General features: G+C 44.5%; 1 protein-coding gene across 1 annotated transcript in view; it reads left to right on the plus strand.

Annotated features, from left to right (window-relative positions):
- Window positions 1–842: 842 nt before the first annotated feature.
- The window catches only part of Ubap2 (ubiquitin associated protein 2), an 83,139-nt gene continuing 70,016 nt past the window's right edge, over window positions 843–13,965 (plus strand). The window contains exon 1 of the mRNA XM_040740069.1: window positions 843–951. The gene's annotated coding sequence lies outside the window, so the exon portion shown is untranslated. The remainder of the gene's footprint in view (window positions 952–13,965) is intronic.

The following is a 13,965-nucleotide window of genomic DNA, read 5'->3' on the forward strand; positions in this document are numbered from 1 at the left end:
GTTAACCTCTTCACTAAGAGGTGGCTCAGGTACCTTCCACAGACACAAAATCCGATTCGGGTTTCTTACATGAGGAAGTAACTTTCCCTTTCCTTATCGCAAAACCGGGTCGATCCCAGCCTCTTGGGCTAGAATACGATTTTATAAACCTCTGACAATGTTAGTCGTTTCCTGAAGAAGAGTGTTGGTAACCCAGAAAGCAATCCGCATTTGTCTACACTGAGGTCTCGAGGCCCGCCAGCCGGAGGACGTTCTCCGTGTCTCAACCAAGCGGCTGGCCGTTGGCGATTTCCCGCGCAGAGGGCAGGGCGGAGCACCAGTCCCGCAACGTGGTAGCTGGACCCACTCTCCGCCAGGACTACACCTCCCAGCAGGAACCACGCTGGCCCGCTAAGCAGGTGGTACCCACGAGTACTAGCCCGGAAGCCAGCCCTACTGTACTTGTAGAAGCCAGAGTCCGGAGTTGCAACGACGGGAAAAGGCGGCCTTACAGAGTGCTTTTGCCGCGCAGCACGCTGGGAGTTGTAGTCCACTCCGGCAACGTCTAGAGGCTAGGCTCGCTTTGAGTGGTTGGACCATGTCACGTGACGGCAGAGGCGACCGCATGCGAGCAACTTCCAACTATATGACGTCATCACAGCGCGACAGCACGCTCTATTAGCGGGTTCCTTGTAGTTAGCGGATAAAACGACCCTGAAACTCCAACCACGAGCAATGCCAGCATCCCCACCGCCTCCATATAGTCCATCTCTCCAAGCTTCCAGAGCAGTACTCACCAGCTGGGTAGACCTACTCAAACTTCGAGTAATGACTCCGCCCTCTCCCGTGACGTAGGGATCACGTGACGGGCAGGGCCGCCTCTGCCGCCGCCGCCGCTTTGTAAGAGGCACATTGGCAGGTAACGAGCGGCGGCGGCGGCGGCGCGTCCCGAGTCCAACGAGAGCAGCAGCGGTAATTGCCACCCTGTCCCCTTTGGTCGCTCTTCCAGGGCCACGGAACCTGCAGCGTGTGCTTTCTAGACCTGGGCTAACGTCTTCTGAACTCCCAACCCCCTATGGAATGCCCCAGGGTCTACCCGGGTGGACCCGGCCGAGCTTCCCTCGCTGGCTTCATGTTTCCTTAGTGTGTCCAGGCCTGGGCACCCTCCTTCCCCTGCTGCTCAGGTTGCCCGGTGCTTCCTGCTCCCCCCATCCTAGTTGGCCGGGCCCCACCCAGCCCCAGGGGGCGCCTTCCCCTCCCCCCCTCCGGGTTTCTGTCTGGAGGGTGTGGTTTTCTCTCCCACCTCGGTCCCTGTGTGTAGGCTGGAGCTCCCCCGCCACGCTGTCGTCCTCATTCTGACCACCTTTCCGCTTTCACGCCTGGCTCCGGTCCTGGGACTGGTCTTAAAGCCCAACTTCTGCGCTCCACTGTTTCCCTACTTAACCTGAAGGCATAGCTCAGTTTTACTTCTTTTCATTCCGGAGGGCCTTGATGTTAGTTTTCTTCCTCATGCCCTGCTCTTGTAGTCTGGATGTGTCACAGTTTATTCTTTAACGTAAGTTAAAAGTACTTTGTAAACTGTAAAGCGTGCTGTTATAGAGTTCAAATGATAATTCCAACCCAGTTTTCGTTACCACCTTCCCCCTGAATTCTAAGTTTTCGTTGTCCAGGCATGCCAACTGTCTCCACTCAGGACTCTTGTTTTCTCTTGGGGTTGATTTTCGCATCATTCCTGCTGTTTCCTTTTTAATATAACCCTGTAGTTTACAACCACCTCTAAACCTTTCTACTTTATTTTCAAGATGCACATTTGCCTACATTTTGACTTTCTCCGGCAGTTGTGTACTGTAACAATTTAGAGCTTTCAAGGTCTCTCCATGAGATACTCAGAGATCATCTTTTATTTGAAGAGGGTGGCATATTTTGGTCTTGAGAGAGGTTTGCACTACTAAGCCAAGGCTGGCTTCCATCTCAAGATCCCCTTACCTTAGTTCTTCTATGGTGGGGTCTCAAGCTGCTTGGAATCCAGGAAAGCACTACTGTGCCTGTTTATTTATTTATTTTGATTTTCGACACAGGGTTTCTCTGTAGCTTTGGAACCTGGCTTGGAACTCTCACTGTAGACCAGGCTTGCCTCAAACTTGGAGATCCTGCCTCTGCTGGGATTAAAGTCGCGTACCTACCCCCATCCCCGGCGAACTTTTTTTTTTCTTAAGTGAGTTGTGTTTATACATCTCTCTTATATTGGTAAAACTTCATTTTTTGGTGGGGGGGTAGGGTTGGGCTTCTCTGTGAAACTGCCCTGGCTGTCCTAGAACTCACTATGTAGACCAGGCTGACCTCGAACTCACAGAGATCCGCCTGCCTCTGCCTCCCGAGCGCTGGGATTAAAGGCGTCCACCGCCCCGCTCGGTAAAAACTAATGAATTTGCCAGTGTAACACTCCCTCGGAATTACCTGTTCTTACTTTCGTTCTTTGTGTGTGCGTGTGCGTGTGCGTGTGCGTGTGCGTGTGCGTGTGTGTGTGTGTGTGTGTGTGTGTGTGTGTGTGTTTTGAGACAGGGTTACTCTGTGGCCTTTACTGGTCCCGGATCTCGCGCTGTAGATCAGGGTGGCCTTGAACTCACCAAGATCTCCCTGCCTCTGCCTCCAGAGTGCTGGGATTATAGGCCTGTATCACAACTTCTTGGTGCCTGTTCTTTTAGTGAAGGTGAATATCACACCTAAGTTCAGTAGTGTAGCTTAGACATTGGAATGTTTCTCCACCTATTTTAGGAAAGAATAATGATGATCCACTATACACTGCCTGTCTTCAGGGCCTCTTGGCTAGGCCTGTTTTCCAGTTGCTGCGAAGTTTGTCTTACTGAACAGAGGTGTTTAGTTTCCCATTCCACTCTTTGTTTGCGGACTTCAAGTCTTGCTGTGTTTTCCTACTTGGGCTCATTCATGTCTGTAAGGCTCTCCCCTCCCCCTCAGGGCCTGACCTGTGTTTTTCTCACGCTTCTGCCCCCTCCCCCACTTGCTTCCTTGCTGTCTCTGACCTTCAAAAACTAAACATTTCACAGAAAGGGAGATTGTTTTGTTTGAAACAGGGGTGGAAGTAGTAGCATGGAGAATGAGGCCATGAGAAAGGATTGTGGTAATTGCTTCTCCGGCCTGTTTCCTGCTGCTCTGGTTTCCTTAAATGTGGATTGGGCTAGCTATAGTCATATGACGTGCTCATCAGGAGTCTCTTATATTAGTTTGAATTATATGAGCTTTATTATTTTGGGAGGAATGGTGGAAGAACATGACTACAAGAATGCATTTATTTTAATTAATGAACTTTTTATTTTTTTGGGATGAAGTTTGTGAAGCCAAGCTGGCCTCAAACCCAAAGTCTGCCTACCCCAGTCTCTTGAGGGCTGGGATTACAGGCACGTGGCATACCATTCTGGCCTGGTTTTAGGTTTTGATGCTTACCTTTTAAGATTATAAAATGCATTGAGAAATCCTGTCTTGCAATGTAGACATGGTCTAAAGTGATTTTACTTTAAAAATGTTAGCCTTGACATTGCTTTTGTTTGTTTGAGGTGTTCTCACTACTTAGCTCTGACCGGCCTGAAATTCAGAGATAATCACCTGGAATGCAGCCTTGATGTTTGAGACAGTCATACTCTGTAGTCAGGCTGGTTCCCAACTCGGTGTAGTCTCAAAGTTGTTGCATTCTCTTCTCCAGACTCCCAAGTGCTGGGATTCTAGGTTTGAGCCTCCGTGCTCGGCATCTGATAGAGTTTTGCAGCTGTTCTGTTGCTGTTTGCAAAATGGGGAGTGGAGATGAACTTAGAGGAAGTCAAAGGAAGATTTGTTTAGGAAATGTCACCAAAAAGCCTGTGGTAGAGTTTTGCAAGTTTTGACTGAGAAATCCATCTCTCATCTTTCTCTTTACAAAGTAAACTAAATTTATCAGTTCTGAGTTCCCACAAACAGCCTATGTTTGTGGGTTTTTTAAAACCTTTTTAAAAAATAACAATTTTTGTCTTCTTTGGCATTGTTTTCTTCCAAAGTTACCTTTTTTCTTCCTTTTTTGGGGGGTGATGGGGGTGCTGGTGATTGAATCCAGGGCTGACGATGTACTCTGCAAATGAGCTGTACCTTCAACTCCCTGTACTTTTTAATGAAAGGAAATTTGTTGAAAAAAGTCTTTTTAAATTCAGGGCCTACAAGTAAAGCAGGTTGGCCTTGAATTTGCTGGGTGGCCCAGGGTAAGCTTCAACTGATTTCCCTGCCTGCCTCCACCTTTACCTCCTACAGCTGTGCTCCACAGGGACACTTCAGAGATTCTTTGATATGGGCATTCAAGACCAGACTTTATGAATTTTTGGCTGTGGGACATAGTTGCTTGTGGACTGACTTGAGTTTTAATTGGTACCCAGTTAAGTATTTAGAATTGAGGCCTGGAACAGGCTGTGTTGAGGAGTGAAATGCCTTGGTTAAGACTAGGCAATATTCTTTTAAAAGTTGTGCTGGGCGTTGGTGGCACACGCCTTTAATCCCAGCACTCGGGAGGCAGAGGCAGGAGGATCTCTTGAGTTTGAGACCAGTCTGGTTTACAAGCGCTAGTTCCAGGACAGCCTCCAAAGCCACAGAAACCCTGTCTCAAAAAAACAAAAACCAAAAAGCAAAAGAAAAGTTGTTAGAGGCCTGGGTGTGGTGGCACACGATTTTAATTCCAGCACACTTGGAGGCAGAGGCAGGCCATCTCTGTGTGGTCAGGCCAGCCTAGTCTACATAATGAGTTCCACAATAACCATCAATTAAAAGTGTTAGGAGTGCTGGAGAAGTAGCTTAGATTAAGAGCTCTTCAAGTCTGATGCCTTGAGTTTGATTCCTGGAATCCCATGGGAAAAGGAGACTGGGCTCCTGTTTTACGTTGTGGCATGTGCACACACACATGAATAAAATAATAATGTCTTTTTAAAATGTGAGGATTGTGAGCCTAGCCTTTAACGGCTGAGCCGTCTCTCCAGCCCTTTGAGTCTGGGTTTTGTTGTATAGCTATGGCTGACGTGGAGCCTACTACTATGTAACTGAGGCTGGTTTTAGGCTCATAGTGATCCTCCTGTCTCAGCCTCCTTAATGCTGGCTGAGCTTAAAGGCAAGTGCCACCACACCTGTTTTAAAATTTGCATTTTAAATGCCTCCTAGCTGGATGTCATACACACCTGTAATCCCAGTTTGTGATTGCAGCAGGAGGGTCATCTTAAATTTGCTGATGCCTTTTCTACATTTTGAGTTCCAAGCCTGCCATGACTATATAGTGAAGCCTTGTTTCAAAAAAAAAAAAAAAAAAAAACAAACCAAAGCAGAAGCCTACTTATTTTCTTGTTTAATAATTGAACAGTGCCAAAACTTTTACAATGAAAAAATGCTACCCCTTAGAGTGTACCTGATGGACACATATAATCTAGGCGTTTAAGCATACTGCTTCTATCTGTGAGATTGAAAAATATTGGGTGTTAGTATGCTTAACTTAAAGGAGCAGCATGCTATGATAATTACAATGTCAGAGCACATTTCACAATGATACTGGGGCCAACAATATTCTCAGGTTGGGTTCAGTGACTATTTGGAGTGTTTTTGTATAGGAGGTAAAGGGAAAAGGGTGTGTGTACAAAGGAAATGGGGAGGAAAGTGGAATTAGAGAGGAAGGACTAGCAAGCAATTCTGAACCATCAAACTTTTCCCCCAGATGTTCCCCCTTTCTGACTTTTCAAGACAGGATAGTTCTGTGTAGCCTGAACTGTGCTGGAACTCACTCTGTAGACCAGGCTGAACTACTCTAGTTCAGGGCAAGAGGGGAAGGCAGGAGGTTCGGGTGTGTCACTTGTGGCATTCCTCCTGCCTGTATCTCAAGTGCAGGGACACAAGAGTGCTCCAAATCCTGTGATTTCATTTGGATTTAGACCAGTGGTTCTCAACCCCGGGGTCAGGACTTATGTGTTTTGAAGGACTCTTTCACAGGGGATGCCTAAGAGCATCAGAAAACAGCAGATTTACATATGATTCATAACAGCAGAATTAATCACAGTTATAAAGTAGCAGTGAAAGTTAGGTTGGGCTCACTACAACATGAGGAACTGTATGAAAGGGTAGAAGCCTTAGGAAAGTTGAGAATCACTGTGTTAGACTTGTTGCTGAAACCTTTTTGGTGTTATTAACTTGTATTTACTAGAACCTTTTTATATTAAATTTCTATTGTGTATACACAGTTAAGTAATATCTGGTATTCTACATTTTTGTTTGTTTTTTGAGACAGGGTTTCTCTGTATAATAGCAGTAGCCAACCTGGCACTCACTCTGTAGACCAGGTTGGTTTGGAACTCATAGAGATCTGCCTGCCTCTACCTCCCGAGTGCAGGGATTAATCAAAGGTGTGGATCACAACCATCTGACTCTTTCCACATTTAAAAAACTTTTAACGTATATCTGCTTATATAAGTATATGCTGTGTGTGTGCACTTGGACTGTGGATAGGTTACCTTTTGTTCATTTTTGTCCTTAGGCCAGCTGGAGTTACAGGCAGTTGTGAGCCACCTGACAAGTGTACTGGAAACTTGGAGCTCATACTCTTAAACTGCTGAGCTGTCTTTCTAGTGGGGGTAGGAGGAGGGGAGCCCGCTCCCCCGAGACAGACTAATTGTGTCCCCCTAGCTGGCCTGTAACTCTCCTTATATATACCAGACTGGCCTTGAACTTAGAGATCTTCCTGTTTTCCGAAGTGCTGGGATAAAAGGCATGCCCTACTATGCCTATTTTATAAGTTTGTTTTGTTTATTTATTTATTTGTTTAATGGTGTCAGTCTCATTTCGAGAGGCAGTAAAGGCATGGGATCACTGAGAGTTTGGGTCACCCTGATCTGCATAGGGAATTCCAGGACATCCAGGACTACATAGACCCTATTTCAATAAAAAAAAAAAGTAACAGAAGGATGGAGGTGCAGCCGGGCATTGGTGGCGCACATCTTTAATCCCAGCACTTGGGAGGCAGAGGCAGGCAGATCTCTGTGAGTTCGAGAGCAGCCTGGTTTACAGAGCTACTAGTTTCAGGACAGCCTCCAAAGTCACAGAGAACACCTCCACACACAAAAGACCGTGATGTGGTAGAGCTGGCACAGTGAGGTGGACCTAAACTGAGGCAGGTGCTCTAATGATCTGGCTGGGAGCCGGAAGGAAGTGGCCGGCTTTATTTGCTGGCTAGATTGTGATAATTGCAAAGCTTAGCAAATACACTGAAAGTCATTTAATTACATACTTTATGGACTTTATGTTTTGACTGTCCCCCAGTAAAATTACTCAACTTTTTTTTTGGGAATAGATATTGTGAGGTAAGCAGATAGAACAGATAAACAAAAAATTCAAAAAGCTAAATTAGCCTATAATTATTACCAGTTATGATAACCAAGCATTAGAAGTCCATTATCTTTTTTAGGTTCCCCACAGGCTTAGGAAACAGTATTTGATCAAGGTTTCCTAATCTCAAAATTAGTAGATTTCAAGTCTGAGTCTTAATCATGCTACTTTACTACTTTGCTTGTCTGAATTACTGCTATCTGGGAGTACAGCCAGGTGCTAGCTGATAAATCAAAGCCAGCAAGCAAAGGAAAGGGAATTTAACACCTTTAGTGTAAAAGGCTGTGTCTCGATCCTACGTACGGACTAGGAGTTGGATACAGAGGTGGGGTCCTTGAACCGTGTAGAGTTTCACTAGACTTTACACGTCTATTTTTGCTGTCTTATTTATTCTATGTGGAGGCATTTAGAGTTGAACTTTTCCTTCAGTTTTTCCATTCTGATTTTGGTAGCTTTTGAGATCAGTGGTGAACTGATCTCCAAGCCCTGTGCCAGTTCATATGTATCCTATGAAGTGGTCAGACACATATATTGAGGAGGGCTTTGTTTTCTCAAAGGAGCTGTACTCCCAGGCTTCTTCTTTTCTTTTTAAAAATATTTATGTATTTATTATGAATACAACATTCTGCATGCATGTATGTCTGCACACCAGACAAGGGCAACAGATCTCATTATAGATGAATGTGATCCACCGTGTGGTTGCTGGGGATTGAACTCAGGACCTCTGGAAGAGCAGTCAGTGCTCTTAACTTCTGACTCATCTCTCCAGCCCTCTTCATTTCTTTTTACATGCTGGCATTCCAATCCACCGCAGCCTTGCTCATGCCCCAGCACTGGCCTTATCCTGAGCTACCTTTCTTCCCCAGGTAATTACAGAGTGTGGCGAGGGGGCACACTCAAGAACTGAGTTTTATTATTCAGGGATAAGAGAATGAAATAGGGTTGAGTATTTGAGGACAAAAAATGGGAAGTCTGCAAACAGGGATCATAACCTGGAGGTAGCGTTTCTTCTGTTGGAGTGATAAGGTGAAGATTATGCAGGTGGTTAGAGAGGAATGGAGACAGTGATTGTATTCTTTAAGCAGTCATTGCTTGCAGCGGAGCATTCAGTTTCCACTAGTGAAAGGAAGGAAGTATTTCTTTGAGCTTTCATTCTTGAGGTTAATGTGCACCTAGATAACAGTTTAGCAGGTCTTTCTACATTACCATCTGGGAAATAGGTCAGGAATACTTTTTATGAGTAGTGTGGTGGGACATTTCCTTATTTAAGGGATTTTGTGTTTTGGTGTTTTAGTAAAATGTGACACTGGTAGGTATATAAGTAGCAGTAGCAGGTGTGTTGATATTTAAATGGATCACATGACTTGATTGGCACATTCTTTAGCTTGACATTTTAAAAATTGGTTTTGGAACAGTGAAACAGTAATAAGGATGTTAATAGAATAAACACATTTTTCCTTTAAAAAAAACCATACATTTTTGGGGAGGCAGAGGCATGTGGATTTCTGAAGAGTTTAAGGACATCCTGGCCTACAGAGTGAGTTCCAGGACAGCCAGGGATTCATAGAGAAAGCCTGTCTTGAAGAACCAAACGAAAAAGAAAAGAGAAAAAAATTCTAACTTTATAGTACTATCTAGAGATTATATACTTTTGTCCTGAAAAGGTCCCCACTCTAGCTGACATTGTGTAGCACCGTTTAATCCCAACACTCAGGAGGCAGAGGCAGTCAGGTCTCTGTGAGTTGGAGACCTGTCTGGTCTATAAGAGCTACTTCCGACAGCCTCCAAAGCCACAGAGAAACCCTGTCTCAAAAAAAAAAACCAAAAAGAAAGAAAGAAAGAAAGAAAAGCAGAGGTATGGGGCCACCACGCCAGGCAGGAAGATAGCTTAATTATCCAAATCAGCAGGGAATTCATTCTGCAACTTGGTGAAAATCAGAGGTGTTTTGATTGTTTGAAGGCTTGCTCTGTAATGTTAGGGTTAAAAATACCCTTCCTACTTTAAGAAAGGTCTGTGAATCAGTGATTTAAGACAGTGAAGATGATTAAGAAATGCATGACAGGAAAACCATTTGGAGAATTGCATTGTCCTTGAGTTTGGAATTTTAGTTTTGGAAAGTAGCCACTTTATGCTGCCCAGAAGTTACGTAGCCATAAGTACTGCCACTTTGAGAAATTAGCTGAGGATAAGAAAACAAGATATGATGAATTTATGTTAGGAAAGCAAGTTCTTAGGTATGCCTTCAAATAAATATGGAATTATTTCCTTTGTCACTCATTACACAAGTTAAAATAACTGATGAATCAGAAAAATTACTGTTGGTTTGTGTGTGTGTGTGTTTTTTTTTTTTTTTTTTGTTTTTCGAGACAGGGTTTCTCTGTGGCTTTGGAGGCTGTCCTGGAACTCGCTCTGTAGACCAGGCTGGCCTCGAACTGACAGAGATCCGCCTGCCTCTGCCTCCCGAGTGCTGGGATTAAAGGCGTGCGTGCGTGCGTGTGTGTTTTGAGACAGTTTCTCTGTGGAACTCTTTCTGTACACCTGGCTGGCCTTGAACTCAGATCCATTTGCCTCTGCCTCCCAAATGCTGGGATGAAAGGAGTGTGTCACCAGTAGGAGTCTTAAAATTAGTGTTTGCAATACTCTGTTTTGCCAAGGAAGGAAAAAACTGCACCAGCCCTGCCTGTCTGTCCGTCCGTCCGTCCGTCCGTCTGTCTATCTGAGACAGGGTCTCCTCTCTATATAGTTCTGGCTATTCTGCAATTTAACTCTGTAGATAGATCAGCCTGGTGTTAAACTCATGGAGGCTTTTGCCTCTTCCTCAATAATGCTGGAATTGAAGGCAGCATGCATAACTATGCTTGCCAACTCTGCTTTTTTGGGGAGGGGGCGTTCAAGACAGGGTTTCTCTGGCTTTGGAGGCTGTCTTGGGACTAGCCTCTGCTTTCCAAGTGCTGTAATCAAAGGTGTGCACCACCAACGCCTGGCTGCCAACACTGCTTTTTGAAAGAATTTGTATTGTAAAAGAGTGAGACCAAAAAGTTTGGGCCCAGCATGGTGGCGCAAGCCTTTCTTTAATCTCCATACTTGGGAAACAGTAGCAGGTGGATCCCTGTGAGTTAAAGGTTGACCTGGTTTATATTGGGAGTTCTAGCCAGCCAAGGCTATGTAACTAGACAAGAGTTGTTTGTTTCTTTTCTTTTCTTTTTTTTTTTTTTTTTGGTAGGGTTTCTCTGTAGCTTTGGAGGCTTTTTCGAAGTCTGGCAGTAGACCACACTGGCCTCAAACTCACAGAGATCCGCCTGCCTATGCCTTCCTGCCTTCCTTCTTTTCTTTTTTTGTATTTATTTGTTTTTTTCAAGATAGGGTTTCTCTGTATTGTTTTGGAGGCTATCCTGGAACTCTCTCTGTAGACCAGGCTGGCCTCTAACTTACAGAGATCCGCCTGCCTCTGCCTCCCAAGTGCTGGGGTTAAAGGCATGCACCACCAATGCCCAGCTTTTCTTTTTTTAAAGAAATATTTAGTGAGTGTGTGCTTGTGTGCACCGTGGCACATATGTGGAAATCAGAAAACCACGTGTCCCAGTGACTGAACTGAGTTGTCAGGCTTGGTGGCAGGGGTCTTTACTTTTTGATCCATCTTGCTGGCCTGGCTTTTTATTTCTTGAGATAGATCTAACTGTGTAGCACAGGTGAGCCTGGAGCTTACCATCTCTTGCTTCAGTTTCTTGAATGCTAGGATTCCTTTGAAGTTTGCTATACATTTTAGTTATGAGATATGTCTATGTGTGTTGGTGTCTGCAGAAGTCAGAAGAGGGTATCAAGTCCCTTAGAGCAGGAGACACGTGATTGTCTGTTGGCTGTCTTAATGTGCTGGGAACTGAACTGTGTCCTCTAGCCATCTCTCCAACCCCAAGGTGCTATAATTATAATGCTACTTTGCTTTTATATTTTACTTTTATTTTTTATTTTTTCAAGACAGGGTTTCTCTATGTAGTCCTGGCTGTCCTGGAACTTACTCTGTAGATCAGGCTGGCCTTGAATTCACAGAGATCCATCTGCCTCTCCCTCTTCCTCCCAAGTGCTGGGACTAAAGGTGTGCACCATCACTGCCTGGCTTATGTTTTAGTTTATTTATGGATAGCCATCACTTTGATGCAGAAAGAACCTTGGAGAAGTACATTTCACTCAGCTGTTTATTTGTTCTGAGACCGGATCTCTCTTTGAGCCTTGATTGGCCTACTACATGCATCAGACTGTTCTCAAATTTGTGGTGATCCTTCTGTTTTTCTCACTACTTACAGGCAGGAGTTACTACACCTGAATTCACTATACCTTATTTGTTTATTTATTTATTTTTAAAGGTAGGTTCTGAAGCTCAGGCTGGAATTATTGTGTAGCTCAGACTGACCTCATATTCTTGGAACTCATCCTGTTTCATCTTCCCAAGGGAGGATGTGATTTTAGGCACAGGCCAGTGTGCCCAGCATAATATAATATTCTAATGACAATACCATTTGGATATTATTTGAGAAGTGTTTGTTTGAGTGAATATAAAATTTTGTGTGTGGGTGTGTGTATGCTGTGACTTGAACCCAGGCCTCGGTCCTTCATGCATGCTGTAGGAAGATTATATTCAACTTTGTCTTGGGAACTTTGTCAAAGAAACAGAAGGATCACCACAAGTTTGAGGACAGTCAGATATATGTATTAGGTGAGTCAGCACTACAAAGAGAGATCCTGTCTCAGAACAAATAAACAGCTGAGTGAATACACTTCCAAGGCTCTTTCTGCATCATAGGTCCTGTGAAATACCGTGTGTGTATATGTGGGCTTTTTGTTTGTTTTGTAGACAGGTCTGTTAGAACTAGGGGTGAAGATTGGTATGAATAATGAGTGACTTTTCAAGGGCAGCGAATCCTCCTTAGAGAGGGTTTAAAGGCTGGGTATGTGGCTCAGTATTGGATGGTTGCCTAGCATATATGAAGTCCTGGATTTGATCCCCAGCACCCTGAAAGATGAGAGCAATAAATTAGAAAAAAGATGAGGTTTTAGAGCTGAGAAAGCTGGTTAGGAATGGGACACATTTATGGAAGAAGCCACAGGCAATGAAATACTTTTCCTTCTTTGACTGTGGGTAGCTGGATAGAATTTGATGCCCCCTAATGTTCAAGAGTTCACCAGCACTCATCTTTTTCACAAGCGGGTTATAAGCACAGCCCTGCTGGTAACATTGTGTGGGTGTAGGAGTTCATCCTTGTCCACCAGCTGCTAGAGGCTTGACCCTGCCCTCTGCAGCTGTGGAGAATAAAAGTATCAGCTTGGTCAGCTCCTGGCACGGGAACACTAGCGGTTGAGCTGCATGGAATTAGGTCTCATAAGTGAGTGTTTGGCACCCTCGTTGCCATATTCTGTCCCAGATTGGCAGTGTTGATTTCTTCTTGTTGTCTGTCCTGGACTTTTTAAACCAGTAGAGATTTTTTTACCAAATTAATTTCCCAAGCAGTGAGAGGTTACGAATAATGGATTCTGATAGAAAAAGCAAAAATGCAGATTGGATGTTAGATGAAAGTAATAAAACAGAATTGGTCACAAGAGTTCAGTATAATGTTAAAGTCACAAAGGGAGTATTGGTTGGGTATTTTAAAGACTGTATCTTGGTGGAATTCTGGTCCAGACTAGGATTGGATTTGGGATGAAACATTCAGGTAATGTCAACAGTTACTGCCTTGTAGAAGGAGGAGGCCAAGTTGGGGGATGAGTGTCCATTTGGGATCATCTTTTCCAAAGAAAGAGACTCAGAACTGAGTTAATGCTGTCTCTGTGTGTAGATGCCTGAAGTTGATGCTGGATGTCTTCCTTAGTTCTCCACCTAATTTTTATCTGAGTCTTTCCTTGAACCCAGTTTGTCAGTTTAGCTAGATTAACTGACCACGTGCCCCGGAGATTCTTATGTTTATCTCAGCAGCCCTAGAATTACAGGTGTGCACCACCATGCTTGGTTTTATGTGAGTCCTGGGCCTTGAACTCCGGCATTACCATGTTTATGGGACAAGCAAGCACTAGGCGAGCCATATCCCCGGCTCCTCTTTGAGCATTGTTGCTGGAAAGAGGTCTTCCTGTATATCCCTCGCAGCCTGGAACTCACAGGACGGCCTGGCACTTGTGGCAGGCCTCATTTGACCTCCTTACTGTTGGAAGGGAGCACTGCTGCTCTTCCACAGGTTTGATTCCCACACGATGGCCCACAGCCGTTTCGGACTCCAGTTCCAAGGGGTCTATTGTCCTCCTCTGGTCAGGCATGTACAGATAAAATATACAGACAAATGTACTGTATGTATTCTATGTGTTTGTGTGTATGTATACCTGAGTGGACATATGTGCACTCTATGTATGTAGGTTCCTAAGGAGGCCAGAAGAGGGCATCGGATGCCCTGGAACTGGTCTTAAAGGTGAGCTGACTGATGTGGGTGCTAAGAACCAAACATGTCCTCTGCAAAAACAGCAAGTACTTTTTTTTTTTTTTTTTGGTTTTTCGAGACAGGGTTTCTCTGTATTGTCTTGGAAGCTGTCCTGGAACTCGCTTTGTAGACCAG

Source organism: Mesocricetus auratus, unplaced genomic scaffold, assembly GCF_017639785.1.
Source record: "Mesocricetus auratus isolate SY011 unplaced genomic scaffold, BCM_Maur_2.0 Super-Scaffold_6730, whole genome shotgun sequence".
Taxonomy (NCBI): domain Eukaryota; kingdom Metazoa; phylum Chordata; class Mammalia; order Rodentia; family Cricetidae; genus Mesocricetus; species Mesocricetus auratus.